Source organism: Limanda limanda, chromosome 12 (assembly GCF_963576545.1).
Source record: "Limanda limanda chromosome 12, fLimLim1.1, whole genome shotgun sequence".
NCBI classification, from domain to species: domain Eukaryota; kingdom Metazoa; phylum Chordata; class Actinopteri; order Pleuronectiformes; family Pleuronectidae; genus Limanda; species Limanda limanda.
This window is the reverse complement of record NC_083647.1, coordinates 187,498-209,970: the sequence shown is the minus strand read 5'-3', so window position 1 is coordinate 209,970 and position 22,473 is coordinate 187,498. Positions and strand designations below refer to the sequence as shown.

General features: G+C 40.5%; 1 pseudogene; it reads right to left on the bottom strand.

Moving 5' to 3' along the window:
* Positions 1 to 16,384: 16,384 nt before the first annotated feature.
* On the bottom strand, positions 16,385 to 21,401 carry LOC133015645 (uncharacterized; annotated as a pseudogene).
* Between the last annotated feature and the right edge of the window lie 1,072 nt (positions 21,402 to 22,473).

Sequence of the window (22,473 nt, the reverse complement as noted above, 5' to 3'; positions counted from 1 at the left end):
AGCACGTGTCCTGACGAGAACCAAGAAAAGAGAGCACATTTCTTGTCGTTCCTAAAGTCTCTAAAAGTAGAGTAGGAGCCAGAGCTTTCAGCCATCAAGCCCCTCTCCTGTGGAATCATCTCTCACTTTCAGTTTTGGAAGCAGACACTATCTGTACGTTTAAGAGTAGGCTTAAAAACCTTCCTTGTTGATGAAGCTTATAGTAAGAGCTGGTCCAGGCTTGTCTTAGACCTGCTCTTAGTGCTGCTGCTATAGGTCTAGAAGGTCGATAACATCAACTGGCGGTATGCATTAATTAGTGCGGCAGAATGTAACTTGTCCTATGTTCTAAAATGGGAAGCATTTAGTTTAAAAAGGCATAGAGGTATTGATGTCTGATCTACTGAGTGGGCCACATGGCTTTCATAGTACTGCCATACAAACCAGTAGCCAGTCAGATTTACCTTGAGCCTCAGTGTAACCTCAAGTTCGGCCTGTATCATTCACTGCGGTTACATGTGTCCGATTGAAACCCGATTTCTGGCGTTGTCGGGTTTCAATCGAAGATCCATTTCATGTAACTCCACAAATCTAGATTTCTTGTGTCCGACTGAAGTCGGATAACCACCCCCAGATAAGTCAATCGGATTTGGCTGTATATCGGACAACGCGCACATGTAACTCTGGAAGCTAGACAACAACTGGAGATGACGTCTCTGTGCATGCTTGAGATCCTGCCCCCCCCTCTCCTCCCTGGCCGTGACCCGGAAATGCGCCGTTCGCATTCGCAATACTCCTAGAGTAAACATGCACAACATCATGTAGAGGGACGTAGCTTCACCTTGCTCTCCGTTCGTCATCTTTCTCGCATGCTGAGTTGAAGGCTGTTGTTGTTTTTTGTTGGTAGTGGTGACGAGGTCAAGCGGAAATGGCTGTATCACCACTAGCTGTAATGAAAACAGAGCCACCTATCGTAGCGGGGTATGAAATGCTTTCGGACAAGAGTCGGATTTCTCAGTGCCATGTACCCTGAGATAGAGCAGTTAACCCCCCATGGATAGAGAAACCGGGCTTCAGCCGAAATCGGGTTTATGCCATCATGTAAACGTAGTGACTGATTACAAGGCAAAAAAACCTGATGACGCTGAGGTGCAAAGGAAATTTATGACACATGACACACGGAGCTTCTTTTTCCAGCTTCTCCTTCCTCTTCTCAAATCATTATCACATCAAATTAATTCATATCTCATCAATACATGTTTCTGACTTGACCGCTTCCCCGGAGTCTATTTGTCTTATCGCCCGCAGATCCAGGGCCGCAGCTGTGGCCACGTCATGGATTACGATCTGTGGATCGCGTATCAGAGATCGTAATGGTGGATCCAGTTTGGCGTATTCTGTATCGTGCTGGCTGATCGTAATAATAATAGCGGATCCTTTATCGTTGGCATCTGATAATGGTGGTGGACCATGACCGAGGTTGCAGCTGATGATGGATCCTCATTGCCGGCAGTGGACAATGACTGGACTATAGTGGCATCGGATCTTGATGGTGGATCATCATCTTGCTGGCTGCTTACCATAGACTATGATTGCAGTGGGACTGCTTGATATATAGTACACTTGACATCTATTGCACTTCTGTCCGTCCTGGGAGAGGGATCCCTCACATGTGGCTCTCTCTGAGGTTTATACGTTCTTTTAACCCTGTTAAAAGGGTTTTAGTAGTTATTCCTTACTCTTGTTGAGGGTTGAGGACAGAGGATGTCACACAATGTTAAAGCCCTATGAGACAAATTGTGAGATGTGAATATGGGCTATACAAATAAAATGTGATTGATTAATTGACCACCAGCAATTGTTAGGTACATATCTTCAGTTGTGTGTCTTTGCGTCATTAGTTGTTTCGGCCTTTTATAACAAGATACCCTCTTCTAAGATAGGACCACCACAAGTTAATCAGACCAGGGTGCATGTCGCTAGCATCTTGGTGCCCAGTTGGGATCTTTCCTCCTGATCCAGAATGGTTGTCTGCAGTGTGTGTGTGTGATGTTTCTTTCATGGTCTGTTGCAGGGCTTGTCCCAGGATCCCCAGATCTTTGATCAACCTGATGGTGGATGTTGCAATGAAACTTCAGCCAACCTCCACAGGGCAAACTTGCTTTCCAACCATGTTGCTCTGCCTCAAATGCCATGTCTGCATATTGCAGCCTTTTCCTCATTTGCTTTATCAACAGCATCTTCCCAGGGTACTGTCAATTCCTCAGAGGTAGAGATCGTGCAAGGTATTGGACCAGAGTTTCAGGTCTGGTGTTAAGGTGGTAGTGACAATATTTAATGGAACTGTAAGTCGCTGGCCCACAACCACCAACATTTTCCAGTCTCGGGACAGGGTCATCTCCAGCCTTGTTTTGGTGCCTTTAAACTCCTCTACGAGACTTGAGAAAGGCAGCTCGAGGATTACGTGTCCATACAGGCCGATGTTGCTTAGACTTCTTGGGACTCCTAACCACTTTTTCACATGAGTTGATCATTCTCTCCATGTTCTCAACTCTTGTGAGGGGAAAGTCGACTACTGTAAGTGGCCACATCATTCGGGCCAAAAATATTAATAGGCCAAACTGTTGGCACCAGAGCTTTAGTTTGCCATTAAGCAGGGACTGGTTTATGTTCTTAAGGCCGCTGCTGACATCCTGCTTCAGATGCTGGACCTGCTCGCAGTCTTTGATGCTTGCACAGTAGCATCGTCCAAGATCTCTGACCTCATGGAATGGGTTCTCCATTAATGTAGAACCTATGGTCTTATCTCTTACCTTTGATTATTGAGATGCTTCGTGTTTTTGTTTTGATGTCATGTTTTGATGGATTCATCCTCATTCGGACCAAATTGGCTAATGATTCCTCCTCTTTTAGAATCAGTACTTCTCCAGCTCTGAGCAAAGCTCTGGGTATAATTTGTTTCACCCATGTCACTCATTTATTTCCACAAGAAATGTAGAATCTTGCCCGCATCACTGTGTTCACCTTTTTCCATTGCGGAGGGATCACATCCATTTGGTGTTCTGGCTGCTCAATGGGTGGGATATCAAATGGAACTGCTACCGGATCATACTCTTTGGATCAGAGTGTGTTTTATCCAGGTGTTCTAAGTACTGCTTCGAGGTCCTCAGTGTTCCTCCCTTTGTGGTGAAGAGAGATTTCACAAACTTGAAGTGGTCTTTAGAGAAACGTTTTCTTGCTCGTTCTTTTCTTTTCTGAGCTGTTCTTAGGTGCTTACCTCAAGATTGTCAGTCGGCTTTTGACTTTCTCCTGGAGTATGTTAATAATAATAAAGTAAATCCAAGATGAACAAAAAAATAGTTCTGTGGAGCAGGAGGGTAATGCAGAGTTGGTAATAAAGTCACTATGAGTGTCTCTTTTGTATGACACTTATTTGATTTATTGTTTTTAAATTAAGTAGTTATTTATCCAGTTATAAAGCCTTTATTATTCTATTTAATATTGTGCTCACAGGGTCCATATTCTTAAACAAATGCTTAGTCATGTTTATTATTTGCAACAGTTTATTCAATTAAGCCAGATAAAGCATATTTTGGTCCTGTATTCAGAATCTTTGGCCTGTGCTAATTCCTTTTACAAGGAAGAGAAATCTGAGACCAGAACTAGCAATTTGGGCTGGACCCAATCAGATACCAGTTGTTAACCTGAGTCTCAGTATGGTCTGTATATAAAAATACAGAATACAAAACATCAGAATAGTATTTTAACTAACTGGATAAAGATACTTATATTAAGACTAGGAAGAACTATTTTTGACATGACAATATTTAAACTTATAGTTCCTGTATTTGAGTTGATGTTGTAGCTTTAAAACCTAATTTCAGTAGACCCATGTTTTGAATTCAGAAAGCATCAATTGTGTTTTAATCTTGTTCTTTGTTGGGGCAGCTGCATTTCTATGATATAATTTTTGGTCTTGAAGAAACCATGGGAGTCTTAAAGTGTGAATATTTAAAATATCTTTCAGTTACTGCATAAAACTTCGGTACATCAAGGCATTTCCCAGTTTGAGATGAATAAAGTACATTATCCATCTATCGTCTATCCATGTCTGTCCATCTGTCTGTCTATCTCTCTCACAAACAGAGTTCAATCTCTCATGACTTCTCAATCAGGTGTTTGACCCTTTAGGTTTAAGTAAATAAACCTGCTATATGTTTATTCATTAGTGCAGGACATTATCAGACTCATGATTTGCAGTGAATATGGCCCTCCAGTCACAAACCCTCTAAGATCTCAGTCTGACTCGCACAACACACAATTGTCTGGGAGGGACGGAGATGAGTATGGTGCCACAAACATTCTATTTTTGGTTTGGGATGAAAATATGGATCACAAATAATCTTGTCAGCCTCAAGTGGCATCAATATCCAACAACCGCTTACTTTTTCTTCATGTTTTTCATCTTTGAGGATGAAGTTGAAGTACTCCTTCAGTATTCAGAGTGGACTGCATTTTGCTGTACTAGCAGTCAATCGATACTCCCAGGCTCTTTTTGACTGTTTGTTTTAACTACAAAACAGAACTCCCCCTCTTTAAGGAACCTAATGGGAAAATCCTTCTTTACATAAATAGTAGACCATAATGAAGTGAAATGTGTTGTCTTCAACATGCCTAGTTTTAGTCTACACTGGATAGTGTATTCCTATGAACTGTGGCTGTCACTTATCCCTTTTTTAAATTTAAATAACTTTTTGTTATAACTCATTAGTGCTTCTATTTGCAGCCTGTCAGGGTTTCCTAAAATGTAGTCTTTGTGACTCTTCTATTAGTAACCTTGACTTTTGTTATTTTTTGTTAATGCACAATGGAGTAAACTAACAGATACTCAGGATGAATTATTTCTGTGTGTGTATGAGAGACAACAAAACATGTCGATAAAATCTGGCCTTTATGCTGCCTTTTGTAACTTCCTTACAGTAGTTTTGAAGTGACATTCATAATGTTTGTTGCTTTTGTTCACATCTACTGGTCTAAAGTATTCCAAAATCTATTTTGGAGTGGACCTTATCTGAAGGCTACTCCGATGCATTCTTTAAAGTTTGAGGCTTCTGAAATGGGACACAGCTAGAAATAGTAAAGAAACAGCTTTATCTGCTTATTTGCTTTTGTTAACCAAAATGGCAGCTCCAGAGGGAAGCAAAAATACTAATGTATTTGATGGTTTAAACTGTTAAACTTTGCTATCACACTTTTGTAATTAAATGTGCAATTCACAGGTATTCATGCCACTTGGACTTGATCAGGTTTAAATTTAATACATTATATAACATTTAATCCCTTTGGATGTAATCAGGCCTTTTTGATGCATATCAACAGATTTTTTTTTTTAATCTCCCATAGGCTACTATTTGGCATCAGTTAAAAATCAGGGATTAATGGTGACACCTCACTGGCTAAGTCTCCATCCGCTCTGAAAATGTAGATACAGATCATCAGCATCTAAGCAATTCAGCTGTGCAGGTTTATTTTTGTCCCCCTTGACTTCTGCTGCCCAAAGATATACTGTATGAATGTGTGTGAATGTTTGAATAGCAAACAAAATTGTCAAGAATAGAAAAATACTATATGAATACGGATAATTTACCATATTCACTTACTTACTTCTTTTCTTGTTAATTGGGAATAATACACAAAAACTGTCAATAAAAAGTATTTTTTTTTACATTTTGGAGCATATCTGAATAAATTGGTGGATCCAGGAAAATAAAATACACTTATTTTGCAGCGCTTCCTACATAATTAATTAAATTAAATTAAATTGTTACACAAAGGTCACTCGCACAACAGATTCCGAGTGACGGACTAAAGGGAGAAAGACAGGTTCTCACTGCTATAGAATGCAGCAATTAAACCAAGCACCAAGTTAGTTATGTTAATATGAGAAGTGTAAAAAAATATTTGGTTAATTATGAAAGTAATGTGTGAAATAAGAATATGGCATTAACAGGAAACACTGCTTTTACATGCCCAGATAGAGCACTAGTCTTGGTGGAATGTGCTCTCAACTACACATTGCATTATTATAAGGAGACACAAACCAAACAAGTTGGACTCAAACCACTAGCTTAATTTTTTTAATTTTGTGAGCTTACTATTGTTATTTTATGTGAAATATTAATCAATAGTAACTGTAGCTGTCAGTTAAATGTAGTCAAGTGAGAAGTACAAATTTTACTGCTGAAGTGTAGTGATAGAGAAGAACAAAATTAAATACTCAGGTAAAGCACATAAGGTTTAGCTTGATTCCAGTGCTTCAGTCAATATACACATTTACTTTCATCTTTGCTGGGTGCTAGGTCATCTACTCTTGTTACATGTTGGCATGCATAAGGCTAAATGAAGATAATGCTTTAGGCAGAAATTGAATTTATCCTTAGGTTGGGTTTTCTCATTCAGACACAACCATCCCTTTTATCATTTTACATTGACTAAGAAGTAGTCCAATTACTTGGGTATTTTGTTTGTTTTAATTTTTTTAATTTTTCAAAGCTGACTACAAAATCATATGCGTGTGGGTTAGGAGATGGTCATCGAGGGGATTAAAAAGGATTAGATTGATGGTCCTGTAAGGAGTTCTAAAAACAGGATTTAGATTCAGTTGCATCAGTTGATTGAGAGTCAGCTGCTGTTGGATTTATATTTGTTCTTAAAGGGTCCATATTGTGTAAAATAATTTTGAGACTATCTGTAATTACTTGAAGGGGGTCAGTAGGTACCCTCAAAGTATGAACACGGTCACTCTGTGGACATTTTTACCCTCCATTCTAAGAAAATATGTTTTCGAAATGTAGAATTTCATACTTCCTCTCCATATGATGTCGTCATGTAATCGCAATCTTCTCTCAGCCCCAACCAGCCGGTTTTAGTCCAGCCTCTGAACCCACCACCTGGCCCTCCAATGACCACTGTCTGAAAATCATATTTATATCCACTTTGATTCAGAAGTCTATTAGAAGTGTATTTGTTTGTATCTCTCCAACGCTTGGCGAGATACTCAGGAATGAAAATGAGAAGAAAGATGAACAAAATTTACTGTTTTGTTGGTGCGTTATTCAACAGTACTAGTGTTTTCGCGTGGATTTTTCCTTTAAGGTGATGTTTAAGTGCTGAGTAGCAAAACATCAGCGGAGCGGATCTTAGAAATGAGTGATGAACTGCTGTTAGTAGAGGGAATGATACACTATTACAAACCTGGAAAAATTTTTAAGGGACATGGAATATCAAATGGAAATTGAACTACTCACTCATACTGTAATACTGACTTGCAGTTGTTTTTAGTCTGCACCTTATGAATCACAAACAACTTTTTTCTTTTTTATAATTGTAGCCCACTATATCTTCAATAAAAGTAATGGAATGGTCATTGACTTTTTGTTGGCGGGGTCAAGTGGTGGTTTTGCAGGAATGATTTTAATACAAGCTACAAATGTCTGTGTTTGTGATTACTGGCTATGTAAGAGAGACTCCCATTTCGCGTGTGAAGAGCGAAGCATACTGAAGCGCATTCTAAGTCACTCAAGCATGACCTATCTGACTTACATGAACCATAACAAATCGCGGGAGTTGTTTGGGTCGGTAGACATGCCAGATACCCAAAATAACGTGTAGAAGCACTACAAAAGTGGAATTTTCATAATATGTCCCCTTTAACACAGACAGTAAATCCACGGGCCATAATCAGGTAAAGGTAAAATTAATCATCTATATTAAGGTAAAATCTCAGATGAGGTTAAAGAGGACCCATTATGCTTGTTTTGGGGGTTCATAATTGTAATTTAGGTGACTCTATGAAAATGTCAACAGGCTCCAATGTCCAGAAAATGTCTTCTTACTCCTCCATCTCATCAACCGCAGAAGCCACTTTCAGCTCTCCACCCCTCGCTAGAAAGCCAAGTCTTCTCTTATTGACCGGCAATCCCGCCATTCCAGAAGTGTCAATTAAGGGAGTCCTGTACAGGCCTGGAGCCGGCTACACAGAATGGGTTGAAGAAATGAGAAACAATTACTTTACTCAAAATATATTTTTCTTTAAATTTAAGAAAATACCGACGTATATAAACAGCTCAAACAAATTGAGGGAACACTTAAATCATCAGATCTTAATGAACGAATTATTCAAGTTGAAAATCTTTACTGATGTACATCGTATAACATGACAATATGGCGTAACAATGTTCAATGGAAACCAAAATCATCAACCCATTTAAAACCGCACCGAAAATCAAAGTAACATTTTTAAGGCTCATACAACTTGCATGAATTTTATCACGGCAATACATAATGTGACTCAGTGGTGTGTATGGCCTCCGTGTGCCTGTATGCGGCCCCGACAACGTCTGGGCATGCTCCTGATGAGTCGGTGGAGGGATTTCCTCCCAGACGTGCTCAGTGTGAACCTTTTCTCATTTGTGAAGAGAACGGGACACAAGCTGAATGGTTCTGGGCTTTGAGCACAGGTCCCACTTGACGACGTCAAGCCATTGTTCAACCCTCATGGAGTCTGTTTCTGACAGTTTGGTCTGACACATGCACACCTGTAGCATGCTGGAGTTCATTTTGTAGGGCTCTGGCAGTGCCCTACGTTCCTCCTCGCACAGAGAAGCAGATACCGCCCCTGCTGCTGAGATGATGCCCTTCTATGGCTCTGTTAAGCTCTCCCGATGGGTCAGCCGGGCAGGTTGCCTGGCATTTCCTTTATGCTCTTGAAACTTTCTTGCGGCCGCACGTAGGGATTTGTAATCCTGGAGGAGCTAGTCTACCTGTGCAACCTGATTGGGCTGCAGAAGCTCCAGAATTATCATCAATGATAAGTATTCTTTATATATTAAGGGGAAATGATGAATAAAGGTCACAACTTTGTATATTGAAACACAAAATGTAAATCAACTTAAACACACATTACATTAAAACTTTTATCAGTCAATACATTTATATTTATATTATATGTATAGCACCAAATCCTCCTTTTAATTCAGGGTGGGGATCCTTTTCTCATATCAGTGTCGTCTAGAGAAGAATTTGACCTTGGCCATGCTCTCACACTTCCCCAAACACGACAGACAGCTGCACTACATATCAAGGAGAGGAGACAGTGTTGGGACACAGTTTTTATGAAACCAAAGGCCTACTTTTCGGCCTATATGTGTGGTCAAAGCCTGAAAGCACATGTTTCTTTGTTCTTGAGAAAGCCAAGGAACTCAGTCTCCCAGGGGGCAACAGGTTCCATTGATCCGGACAGTTTCGTCCGGAGGTGTGAAAAAGCCACCAGGGTCAACTCCACTTGGTCACTCTGGCCCAATGACCTGTATGGTCACCAGGCCAATATAAGGCTACTTCTCCCCCTCTTCTATCTCTTTCCATCAACCCTCCAAGGACAGCAGGCAGCCAGCCTTTTCTCCTGCTGTGCTGAGGGGGGGCCTGGCTGCTCCAGCTCAAATCTTCTCTTCCCACCCAACGACAGGAGGTCAGAGGTGCAGCTTCCAACTCATCTCTTCAAGGAAACCTCCACGCATCTCAAGTTTTTCCAAACTCCTAGCAGCGACTCGATGTCCTGCCGGTAAGATTCAGCGAGCAACAGAACTGCGAATGCAGAACCTTATGACCACACAAAGCCAGAAGACTTCACATAACCGGCGGGACGAACTGCTAACTGCACAGCAACCTCTTTTCCCTTTTCAAGGACGGGTAACATAATCTCAATCAATCAATCAAGTTTTATTTGTATAGCCCACATTCACAAATAACAATTCGTCTCATGGGGCTTTAACATTGTGTGACATCCTCTGTCCTTAACCCTCAACAAGAGTAAGGAAAAACTACTAAAAACCCTTTTCACAGGTAAAAATATGTAGAAACCTCAGAGAGAGCCACATGTGAGGGATCCCTCTCTCAGGACGGACAGAAGTGCAATAGATGTCAGGTGTAAGAAAACATCATCAGGATTCTTAGCAGCATCCATGAGGCTAAACATTTTTCAATACTATGTGTCAGGCAGTCCCGCTGCAATCACAGTCTCTGGCCAGCAGCCAGCAAGACCACGATCCAGCATCAGGATGAGATCCACTGTAATCCACAGTCATTGTCCACCGCCGCCAGTTAGAATCCATTATCAGCTGCCGCCTCGGTCGTGGTCCCTCATCATCCGATGCCAACGCGACAAAGGATCCTCCATTACAACGACGATCAGCTGGCACGATACAGAATCCACCGAACTGCATTGCAACCTCCGACACGCGATCCACAATCATAATCCATGGTGCGGCCACAGCTGTGGCCCTGCATCCGCGGGCGCTAAGGCACAGAAACTCCGGGAAAGGGGTCAAGTTAGTAACATGTACTGATGAGATAAGAATTATCTTGATGTGATAAATATGGAGAAAAAGGAAGGAGAAGCAGGAAAGAGAAGCTCCGTGTGTCTTGTGTCATAAATTCCCTGTGCGTCTTAGCATCATCAGGGGTTTTTGCCATTTAATCAAATTTGGAACATCGCACTAATTAGCTCTAACTATAAGCTTTATAAAAAAGGAAGGTTTTGAGTCTACTTTTAAACGAACAGAGCGTGTCTGCTTCCCTAACTGAAAGTGAGAGATTATTCCACAGCAGTGGGGCTTGATGGCTAAAAGCTCTGGCTCCTACTCTACTTTTAGAGACTTTAGGGACAACAAGTAAACCTGAGTTCTGGGATCGGAGTGCTCTAGTAGGTTGATATGGTACTAACATCTCTTTAAGGTAAAGAGGTGCCATATCATTAAGGGCCTTGAAGGTGAGGAGGAGAATTTTAAATTCTATTCTAGATTTAACAGGAAGCCAGTGTAGCGATGCTAATACTGGAGAAATGTGCTCTCTTTTCTTAGTTCTCGTCAGGACACGTGCTGCGGCATTTTGGACCAGCTGCAGAGTCTTTAACGACTTGCTGCTGGAGCCTGATAATAATGAATTACAATAGTCCAGTCTCGATGTAACAAAGGCGTGGACTAGTTTTTCTGCATCTTTTTGCGAAAGGACATGTCTGATTTTTGAGATATTACGCAAGTGGAAAAACGCGGTCCTAGAAATTACTTTTAAGTGACTATTAAAGGACAAATCAGGATCGAAGATCACTCCCAAGTTCCTGACTGTGTCATTGGAAGCAAGGGCAATGTCATCTAGCGCAGCTATATCATTAGATAATGTATCTCTAAGGTGTTTAGGGCCGAGTATTATAACCTCTGTTTTATCTGAGTTTAATAAGAGAAAATTGCGGGTCATTCAGGTTTTTATGTCCTTGAGACATGCTCGAAGTTTAGTTAATTGATTACTTTGATCAGGTTTTATTGACAAATATAACTGGGTGTCATCCGCATAACAGTGAAAATTTACCGAGTGTGTCCTGATAATGTTTCCTAGTGGAAGCATATATAATGAGAATAAAATTGGGCCGAGCACAGAGCCTTGTGGGACACCATGGTTAACTTTGGTGCGCACCGATGACTCATCATTGATTTGAACGAATTGGGAGCGATCAGCAAAATAAGATTTAAACCAGTTTAAGGCCGTTCCTTTAATGTTAATTAACTGTTTTAGTCTCTCTAATAAAATTTGATGGTCAATTGTGTCGAATGCTGCACTGAGATCTAACAGAACGAGGACAGACACAAGTCCCTGATCTGAAGCTATTAGAAGGTCATTAGTGACTTTTGCCAGGGCTGTCTCTGTGCTATGATTGGTTCTAAACCCAGACTGAAAGTCTTCATATATATTATTTTCCTGGAGAAACTCACACAGCTGATTGGCTACAACTTTTTCTAAGATTTTAGATAGGAAGGGGAGATTAGATATTGGCCTGTAATTTGCTAAAACCTCTGGGTCTAGGGTGGGTTTTTTGAGTAGGGGTTTGATTACAGCTATTTTAAAAGACTGTGGTACATAACCTGATGATAATGACAGATTGATTGTGTTAAGTAACGAATTATCTATTAGGGGCAGAATTTCTTTAAGTAATTTAGTTGGAATCGGATCTAAAATACAGGTTGTTGGTTTAGAACCTGAGACTATTTTGGTAAACTGATCACGGGTGATCAGAGAGAAGCTGTCTAAATAATGGGAAGGATTCTCAGCCGTTTCTGAGATCTCTATTGTTGGGAGGGTATGATTGATTTTATTTCTAATAGTTAGAATTTTATCATTGAAAAAGGTCATAAAGATATTGCTATTTAGGGATCGAGGAATACTGGGTTCGGTGGAGGTGTGACTCTCTGTCAGCCTGGCTACAGTGCTGAAGAGAAACCTGGGGTTGTTTTTATTCTCTTCTATTAGTTTTGAATAATAGGCAGCTCTTGCTTTGTGGAGAGCCTTTTTATATTCTGTAACACTACTCTTCCAGTCTAGGAGATTTTCAACACTGTTGCTGGAGCGCCACTTCCTTTCTAGTTTTCTTGATAATCTGGGCTTAATAATTATACTTAGCTAAGCAGGACTGTTTATTTGATTCTGTGTGGTGTTTATAAGTTTGATATGTGTTGTGGTATTGTGTTTATAAGTTATTCGAAAGTAATGTTAGTTTGCAATGCTCTTCACAGGCTTTCTTTGCATATCTCTCTGACCCTCTCTTTGTCTAATTTAGCACCAACACAGACAGCCGCATGTCACTTCACCTAGTTAAACCTTCTCCCGCTATCGGTCCTGAAGCCACATCAGAAGAAGGGGGGGGGTTGCTATCTGTAGGGGGTCAGCTACCATCTTAGGAGCCCACAGGAAGGTGTTACTCTTTTGGTCAACCACCATTTTGAGAGCCCCTGATTTACATAGTCACACACACTCACATACACATCTTTGTTTAGTTAGTACGTTTGTTAGTATTTTGTGATTTTATACTTTATTATATTCATAATAAATGTTTTTCTTTCACCAATGTTCTTTCATTAATGTTGCAGAGGTGAATTTTGCCAACCTCTACACTGTCAAGAAGGAAAGACATGGTGTTGTTGAGCCACTGAGTACTGGAGGGAGCTTTAGTCGACTTCCAGTGGAGAAGAAGGTGGCGTCTTGCCAGTAAGGAAGTAAAAGCTAAAATATCTAATTGAGTAGAGGTAAACCGGTTATGGTCCTCTGGGAGCCCGAATATGGCAACATGGGGGGAGACTTTTATAGTCACTGAAAGTATTTTTGACATGGTGTCAAAATAATTCAACCAAAAGCGAGAGAGATGCGGACATGAGTAGAACATATGGATTAAATTGCAGGATGAGGCATGACATTTGTCGCATTTGTCAGCGATACTGGGATAGATTTGCGACAGTCGAGCTATAGAAAAGTGGACTCTAAACAGTACTTTAAACTGTATAAGTGTGAGACGAGCACAGAATGAACTAGTGTACATTTTCTTAAGAGCAGTGTCCCACCAGTCATCCTCCAAGTTTAGATTCAGTTCATCTTCCCAGGCAGCCCTAACTTTAGTAACTGGAGAGCAATCAAAAGACAGAAGTTCATTATAAACTTTAGAGATGAGTGATTTTTGAAGTGGATCGTGGTTTAAAAGCACCTCCCACTGTAGGGTCGGCGGCGAGGAGGGAAAAACTGGAAACAAAGCTTTAGCGCAGTGTTTAATTTGAAAGTATCGAAAGAGATGAGAAGGTGGGAGATGAAATTCTCCTGAGAGATCTGTAAAGCTGCGAAAAATACCATCCTTGTAAAGATCTTCAAAACATTTCAGGCCTTTATTATGCCATGCAAGAAAGGTTGAATCTGTAAGCGGAGGTCGAAATAAATGATTGTTCAGTAAAGGAGCTAAAGTAGATGTTGACTTAAATTTGAAATGTTTCCTAAACTGATACCAAATTTTAAGTGTGGAGTGAACCACTTGATTATTTGTAAAGCCAGATAGGTTGGATGGAATAGAAGAGGTAAGTAGAGCAGGTAAGGAGGATGAAACACATGACTGTGCCTCCAAGTGACACCATGGCACTTGAACCAAAATGAAATTTTTTGAATATGTGTCGCCCAATAATACATTTGGAAATTCGGAAGTGCCAAACCGCCATTGAATTTACATCTCTGAAGTGTGGATTTGCGGATCCTAGGAGCCTTTCCACACCATAAGAAGTCAGAAATATTTTGATCAATTGTTTTAAAAAACTGCTTTGGCAGGAAAAGTGGGAGACAATGAAACAAAAATAGAAATTTGGGCAAAATGTTCATTTTAACCGCGTTAATTCTTCCAATTAACGAGAGAGGTAAGCTCTTCCATCTTTGGAGGTCAGATTTAATTTTAGACATTAAAGGTGAGAAATTAGCAGTGTCAGGTGGAGATTCAGACTTATATAAAGAGGAATAGAATGATGGAAGTTTGATGGAAGTTTTCTGGAAGCTGTTGAAAGGAGAACTCAGGCAGCAACTGATGTCTTATGCAGAATATTTTAATGCAGGCTTGATGCATCAAGGAGACCAGAAGGTGCTACAGTATGCAAACGCTAACAGAGCAACATGAGCAATGGTCACCCCCAAGACTGAAGATGTCTCCCACAGCATCCCCATATACTGTATTTCCCTCTACTTGCGTCACCCATTATAACAGTACATCCATTAATGGCTAGAATTGCTGCCACTCTCTATGTTTCTAAGGACTAAGGATATATGTTACCATCAGTAGACGTTGATGGGATGTATTAGGTTAGTATTCCAGCGTTTCTTCTTTCGTGTGTTTGTTTGCATGTGTGTGTTTGTTTTATTCATGAATTGCCACACAGGCTGAATCAAACCGTCTTGCCGGATATTCCCCACCCCTGCTCTAATTGAATCTTTGAAATCGAACCACTCATATTGTATTGGTCAATTACCAACTGACCCGGAGCTTTAGACCTTCACACCCTTGAGACACTTTAATAATCCCATCAAATACGAACACTCAAATTTTTTAAAACAAAAGACAAGCTCAAACAAAGTGAAACTGGGAATGATGAATACAATTTTTTATATATGATTAATCACAAAAAGGTAACAGTCCTCTAGATCGTGTAGAATGTCTTATTTACACAGGGCTCTCCCACACACAGCCAGAGACACAACTGCTTTTCATCATGCTTTATTAACTCCAAAAACAACTCAAAACTCTAAACATAAAGCACCAGCAATTTCTGCTGGCGACTAGCTTTGTGGCTCCGCGTCCCATGTGTGGCTTTGTGACTGTCTCTGTGTCTCTGAGTCTCTCCCCTGAGGCTCAGCCGCTGCCTTTTAAGCTCTCAACCGCGCTGATTGATCCTCTGGTGCAGGTGAAGTTGCTCTCCCAGCCCCCTGACCTCTGCATACACTTATTAGACAAAAAATTCACAGTCTGATTACTAGAAATCACAATTGTAATGGAAAGCATGAGGGATTTGTCTACAGGTAGAAACAAACATGGATGGCCCCATCCACAGGGAGTGAAGGAATATGGAATATCTACAGGAATGTCTCCCTCTTCTTCTCAGAAAGATTAATTTAATTTACCTTTACCTATGAAACGTCCAATCAGTGTCAGTCTTTGAGTCAGGCAACTCATATGCCACACTTACATACTTGGAGGTCTGTAATCAGCCTTATAATAAAAAATGTGAATAAACATTGGAGAATGCATTAAAATCATCATATCTTAACAGATCCAGTCAAAGGTCGTTATCTGCGTGTTTGTCTTTGCTCATGGGAACTCAGAGGTTCATGGTTTTAGTCATGTCTGCTTTGTTCGTCTCATCTCCTCTAAACCCTGTCAGTGTGATTGACAGTCATTCTGCTTAGCACTTCGTTTAGCTCTTTTTATTCTATTTGTGTGCACTTCGAAGAGTACAAAAACGCTAAACGGACATGGAATCATACATTATATTTCCTCTGTTTTCCCGTGATTGTAATTGTAGTTGTTATTCCGTTATCTTGAGATACAAGCTATAGACAAGTTTCATAGGGTTATGGTTAGGGTCCAGTGGCTTCTAAAATACAATGAGGGCAAGGCTCCATGGGGAAAAGGAACAACAACAACTATTGTTACCCTGGTTCTTTCTGATTGTTCTGAAAAGAATCTCTTCCCACAGCTGCACAGCCACATGTTTGAGTTGTGTGTTGAAGCTTATCATGTCCATGTTCTGGTGAAGATGGCTTCTGGGTAGTATTGCAAAATTAGATTGAATCCCATAGCAAGGCGAGAGAAAGAGAATCCTAATAATAATAATACATCGTATTTATACAGAGCTTTTCAAAACTCTGTACATGCTGTACATGGTGAAGGATAAAATAAGGATAAAATAAACTCTTTTATACAAATCAAAAGAGAATGATAATAGTGAGCTATACAAAAAATAAACCAAAAAAATGTATAAAAACATGGGGGGGGGGGGGGTTAGCTGGGGAAGGCAAGTCTGAAGAGGTGGGTTGGGGCATTTTTGATGTGGGCTGGTAATGAGTTCCAGAGAGAGGAGGTGGCGACTGAAAATCCCCTGTCACCCCAGGTTTGGTGCTTGGTCCTAGAGACACGAAGGAGGTAGGCATAAGCAGATTTGAGGTGCCGGGTAGGAGTGTGCTGGTGGAGAAGGTCGGATAGGTAGTGGGGAGCCAGGTTGCTGAGGGTCTTATAGGTGGTGAGTAGGATCTTGAAGGTTATCCTGTATTTTACAGGGAGCCAGTGGAGATCATGGAGGATTGGTGTGATGTGATCAGTTAAGCGGGTACTGGTAAGTAGGCGGGCAGCAGAGTTCTGGACATACAAGAATTTGTGAAGGACTTGGTAGACAAATGAAGAAATGTCACAAGGTGATATTGATGTGTTAACTGTATCATATAAAATAGATATGCAAACTCCCTGTTCATTTTGATGTAAAAACAATCCTTTAAAACTATCTACAAGTCAAGGAACAGTTCATTGTATATTAAAAAATTCACCCCAAATAATTTATGCACAGTTCAAATCCATGGCTCTGTGGATCAAGTTCTGGGGTAGTTCTAGATATTCTGAATCGTTACTACTTGTTCTTACCATTTTAGATTTTGTTGCACTAAATTATGCTATTTAATTTTGTCACAATCACTCTCTTTTTACCTTTGAATTTGTGTTCTCCAATTTTGTATCTTGTATTTTATCTTTTTTTTCCTCTCCTTACGTCCTATACATACATCTTGTACCCACGCTTTTTAGTTTCTTGTATGTTTTTCCCCTATTATATGTTCACACTTATGGACTGCACCTTGTTGTGGTGAGTGGGCTTTTAACCAAGACAGGCCAAAGTGAACATTTTCTCTTAGTGATTTTAACCTGTCATATTTTTGTATGGGATACTCGAAAAGAGGGCATTAATTGTTTCAAAAGACATTGACATTTTGCCAAATTTATGACACTGGGTGGCGCCAAATAGCCTTCAAAAACAATAGCACCTCACCCACAGTTTTTTCTTGATGTGATGACTGATTAAAATTGTATTTCCAGCTGATCATCAAACAAAAGCAGAACCTTCTTCACATCCGCTGCTGAATGTAAGACTCATTACAAATCTTCAGGTAGAAAGTGTAATCTGACATTTATTGAAAAAGACAGTATAATAATTTTAAATGATTCAGTATCAGGTCCTCGCTATAAATTTGTCACAAAGGGACAGACGAATCAGAATCAGAAATACTTTATTGATCCCAGGGGGAAATTGTGTTTGTTACAAAAGCTCCATGCAACAGTAGAAATATAAGCATAGTGTATAAGGGTTAAAAGATGTATATAAAATAAAATTTGAAATCATTACAATATATGCGTTCTGTACATTGAGTTTTTAGTGCAAGCATGCATATGTGCGTATATTGCTGGCAGAGTCCTGTCTGTTGACTCAGAGTGTCTGACACTCAGAGGGATGATTTGTGTAGTTGGATGGCTACAGGCAGGAATGACTTCCTGTGGTGCTCTGTGGTGCAGTGTTTGACCAGCAAGTCATGGTGAGGTTTGGAGACATCGTCCACGTAGGCATGTAACTTAGACAGCATCCTCCTGTCTGACACTGCTGTCAAAGAGTCCAGGTCCAGCTCCACATCGTCACTCGCCTTGCGGATCAGTTTGTTGAGTCAAAACATACCCAATTTTCTTAGCCCAATCCAGTTTACCGGTCTATGAACACTCCCAGGTATTTATACTACTGAGCTAACCATTTATCGTAGAGCACTGTGGGCATGGCTCAGCTGTCAGCCTTCACTCGGCCCACCTCAGCTCAACTCGCGCTCCTCCTCTCTGACCATTAATGGATTAGCTAGGAACTACGAGGAGTCAGGCACCGGCAAGATGGTGATGGGTGGCACGTACTATGAATCTCAAATTCACTCTTTAGAATCCAATGGGTGACGTCACGGACACTACGTCCATTTTATATACAGTCTATGGATTTAATCCTGTTGTGGGCAAAGATTAGGCAGAGTTGGATTAGTGGCTACATTTTGAAGGTGTTTGTGAGTGATTAAAGACTACTCTCGTGTGTGCGGCTGTGGCTGAAGGGTAGAGTGGTCGTCCTCCAACCTGAAGGCCGGCAGTACAATCCCCAGTCTGACCCATCTGCATGCCGAAGTGTCTTGGGCAAGATGCTGAACCCTGATGGCCCCCCATAGAATAACAAAGTGCTGTGATTAGATGAACTGTATGAATGTGTGTGTGAATGGGTGAATGTAGAACTGTACTGTAAGTACAGTGGTCATCAAGACTAGAAAAGTGCTATATAAATACAAAACCATTTACCATTACCATTTACTCTGTTCACTCTGCATCACAGAGGTGCTAGGAAAGTGCTACAGGGATGTAGAGTTGTTATGGTTATAGCTGTACTGCAGAGATTGTCACTCCAATGTTGTCCTGTTGAAAAAGCTGCTATGATTGAAAACTTGTTTTTCTCAAAATTAGTACTGCTCATAAACTGCTCATAGGGCTTAATCAATCAATCAAATGTTATTTATATAGCCCATAAAGACAAATCGCAATTTGTCCCATAAAACTTAACAAGTTGCATCATCTTCTGCCCTTAACCCTAACAAGAATATAGGGAAAAACTACCAATAATAATATCTCCCAGGACAGACAGAAGTGCAATAGATTCCACGTGTAACTGAGAACATCAGCAAGATAACATTATTTACAATATTGCATACACTTTGTAACATATTGGAAAGTGTGTCTATGTTTTAAAATTATTTGTACAGAAGAAAATATCTAATAAAGATGATGGGAGCAACAATGCCAAATTACTAAGTTGCAAGCAAGTATGAGCATGCCCTCGCCTGTCAACATAGGGGGAAGTGACACGACCACGCCGAAGCTGCTAGACCCACCAAGGGGCACTCGCTTGGGAAGGATGTTAGAGCTCGTCCCTGCATCCATCGCGTGGCACTGAGTCTGGAGTCCGCTGTGAAAAGTTCAGTTATTCCATTGAAATTTTACCCAGAGAGGTGGTGTAGTGGTTTTCTTTAGCCATTCTGCCTCAGCAGCCAAATATTGTTCTTAGGATGTATTCTAGTAGTGAAACTCACTGTACATTTTAGGCAGATTGAAGCATGTGCAATGATGTTACAACCATTTCCTATTTGGTAATCCAACAAAGGTCATGCCATCACCATTCAATGTAAAGGCTTAAGTGTCACAACATGGTGTCAGCAGCCTCTCAGGGCTTCAATGATCAATTTTGAGATAAAAAAAAAAATACAGCATGTCAAAGTATAAAACATGGTACTTCCTGTCACAGCTAGGGGGGACCGTCACTATAATAGTGTATTGGAACATAGATGTCTTCAAGGTGAGTTCCTTATCACACATAAGAAGTTTGAAAGTGATTAGAGTAAAAACATAGAAGTTACAGCTACTTGAAGGTTAATGGCGAGACATCAAGATTCGCCGCCATGCCATGTATTGCATCTCCAGCTTCTTTAGGCTCTCCTGACAAAATTTTACATGCGTCGTGTAAATGGGCTGGCCACAGGACAGATCAGTAGAAAGACGACAGAATGCACCTCATTGAATGTAAGCAAGGGCGCGGGCATTTCTGGACGCCCTTTCCTGAACACTAAGTGTTTCCTGAGTTTTAGAATATGTTGAGTTTCATTTATAAGAAGAGGAAGAAGAATCAGAGCAAAAGGAGCTTGATAGCAGCAAGCTCTGGCTCCTACTCTTCTTTTAGAGACTTTAGGAATAACTAGCCTAATAACTAATAACTAAGCCTGGGAGCGCAGTGCTCTAGTGGGGTGATGAAACTGTGAGCTCTTCAAGGTATGATGATGCCATATTATTAAGGGACTTGTAGGTGAGGTGGAGAATTTTAAATTCTAATCTAAGCTTTATGAACTTACTGATGAAGCCTGATAAGTAATTACAACAATCAAGTGTGGATGTAACAAAGGCGTGGACACATTTTTGTGAGACAGGACATGTCTGATATTTGAGATGTTACGTAAGTGAAAGAAGGCAATCGCAGATTTTTTTTTAACCGTAGAACACTAACGTTGGGTATTTTTTACCCGAGCGAGTGTGGTCATGGGATTTTCATTGTGTTGCTGCTGTCTGAGTGGCGTGGGTCCTTGGGTACCTTCAATCTGCTCACTGACGTCATAGAAGGTAGGGTAGTTTCCCTGCTCCCATCCCTGTTTTTTTCAATAGGCACGTGTTCGGGTAATTTTCCCCCGACGTTAGAGTTAGAGGGTTCATTTTTTGGGGAATATGATATAAGTTGTAAATGACGCAGGGAGTCTGTGCCTTCACCAGACATGTCCCAGGAACGGCTGGACCGAAGAACAATTCCCCAGCTCTATTATTTTTTTTGTTTAACGACCCCCTAATTTTTTATTAATTTTAGAGCCTTTTTATAGGGTCCGCCCAGGATACCTTTTTTTTCATTTTATTAAATAAAAGAAGAGTACTTCATATTGCCATGTATTGTTGTACATAATATATTTTGATGAGAAGTATTTTTTATTGGGTATATTATATTGGGTAAAATTTACCCGACGTTAGTGATGATGTTACTAGTTGTACGTTAGTGTCTTATGTAATCAAAGGACAAATCGGGATCAAAGATCACTCCCTAATTCCTGACTGTTTCACTGGACGCAAGGGCAATGCCATCTAGCAGCTATAAAATTAGATAATATATCTCTAAGGTGTTTAGGGCCAAGTATTAGAACCTCTGTTTTATCTGAGTTTATTAAGATAAAATGCAGGTCATCCAGGTTATTATGTTCTTGAGACATGCTTGGAGTGAAGTGAATTGATTACATTGTTCAGGTTTTATTGACAAGTATAACTGGGTGTCATCCCCATAGCAGTGGAAGTTTACAGTGTGTCCTAATAATGAGAATAAAATTGGGCTGAGGAACACTGTGGTTAACTTTGGTGCGCACAGATGACTCATTAGTAATTGCACAGATTGGAATTGATCTGTATATAGGATTTAAACCAGTTCAGGGTGGTTCCTTAATTTAATGCCAATTAAGTAGTCTCAGTAATAAAATGTGATGATCGATAGTGTTGAATGCTGCACTAAGATCTAACAGGACAAGGACAGACACAAACCCCTGATTTGAAGCTATTAGAAGGTCATTGGTGTATTTTGCCAAGGCTGTCTCCGTGCTGGGATGAACTCTAAACCCTGACTGAAAGTCTTCATATAGATTGCTTTCCTAGAGAAATCCACACAGCTGATACAACTGCTAAAACTTTCTTGGATTGTAGAGAGGAAGGGGAGGTTGGATATTGTTCTGTACTTAGCTAAAACCTCCAGAGTGGGCTTTCTAAGAAGGGGTTTAACTACAGCTAGCTTAAAAGACATTTAGCTTTAGCCAGCAGCATCAATTTGGACTCGATGTCGCCCGCTCTGGCCCCTGGCATGAAATGGACTATAGCAGCTGGGTTCGCTAACCTCACATTTCTTATGACTGAGTCACCAATGATCAGAGTTTACCTCAACGGGTGTGTTGTTGAGTGGAGAAAATCAGTATTAAACATGAACTGGTTTGTCGTTAATTGTGGGCTTTGATTTAGAACTATTCCCCCTCCGGACAGTCATCCAGCCGCCCTGGGCTTCCAGCTGCTCAGGAGAAATCGAGGGGCTGCTGGCTAGGGATAAGCTGGGTCGATCCGCAGCAGCTAACATGGCTTTGCTAACTACAGTTAACAACGGTTCCAAATCGTTAAGTGACAATGGTTTCCCTCCTGGAGTCCAGAACCAGGCCCAGAAATGTTGTCACTTGGGATGCCTGTGTAACAGAGTTAAGAATGGACTGTATTTATTTTTGTTTATAATTTGTAGTTGTGAATTTTATTATTTATTTTTTTATTTTGTTAACACTACCTGCGGAAGTGATGTTGCTGTGTACCACTTTTTGTGCTCCCCGAAAGTTTGTTACTTCCTGTCAGCTCTTCCTTCCCTCAGTGTACCTTTTTCATCACTGAGGGTAAGTCACCTGTAGAAAAGCTCCGCACTG